The sequence below is a fragment of the Penaeus monodon genome, chromosome 22 (assembly GCF_015228065.2).
Source record: "Penaeus monodon isolate SGIC_2016 chromosome 22, NSTDA_Pmon_1, whole genome shotgun sequence".
In the NCBI taxonomy this organism is placed as follows: domain Eukaryota; kingdom Metazoa; phylum Arthropoda; class Malacostraca; order Decapoda; family Penaeidae; genus Penaeus; species Penaeus monodon.
This window is the reverse complement of record NC_051407.1, coordinates 9,586,006-9,586,825: the sequence shown is the minus strand read 5'-3', so window position 1 is coordinate 9,586,825 and position 820 is coordinate 9,586,006. Positions and strand designations below refer to the sequence as shown.

Here is an 820-nt window from a genome sequence, read left to right as displayed (position 1 = left end):
CAAGGAAGGAACTTTGGCAAGGACACATCAGATGCATGACAGTTATATGAATAAGATATGTGTGGAAATAAATCTCTGGGAGTTACTAGGCAGCTTCTCAAGGATATAGGTTTGTGGTCCAGGATGCTCTTGTTGTTGACATTATTGTATGTGGTGGTTTCATTGTATGAGTTTATTTTTAGAAATTATATTTTTGTTTTTAAGATTCAAGGATAGTTTTGTTATTGTTTTGCTGTTCATGGCAAGGAAGAACTTTGAGACTGAATTGTTTTGGCGTATTGTATGATAATAGCATATATATATCTGCTATATTTTCTTTAAAGATATTTATTTGAGATTTGTTTGCTTCAAATGGTCTAATTCTATATGAAAAGTTCTGGGTAAATGTTAATTTACTGAGAGCAGTACTGAATGCATTATTTATTACTAAGAGGCAAGAATGTGAGTGATTTGTTGTCAGGAGTTGATTGACATTCAGCACATTCAGTATGCTGGAAAATGATGGAGTGGGAGGAGTATTTATTCAGCATTATCCATTGTATGTTGACATCACAGGGATAATAGACATGTTGTATATTGTTTTTGCCCTTTTCTTTGTCATCAGAATCATTAAGCTGACAGATGAGGTATGATAATGAATTAGCAATGCATTATAGACATTTGTGTGGTGAACATGTTATTTTGGTAATTTACAACTATTCAAAGTGAAAGGAATTGACATTTGGAGCCAAGATTATAGCACAGGAAATGACAATACTCATAAAGCAGTTAAGGTTATGCTTATATTTCAAAGAAACAAAGATTAGTAAAAAAAAAAAAG

General features: G+C 32.1%; 1 protein-coding gene across 1 annotated transcript in view; it reads left to right on the top strand.

Moving 5' to 3' along the window:
• Nucleotides 1-820, top strand: part of LOC119586922 (dnaJ homolog subfamily C member 5-like) — a gene marked incomplete in the record, with an annotated part of 63,036 nt that overhangs the window by 1,475 nt on the left and 60,741 nt on the right.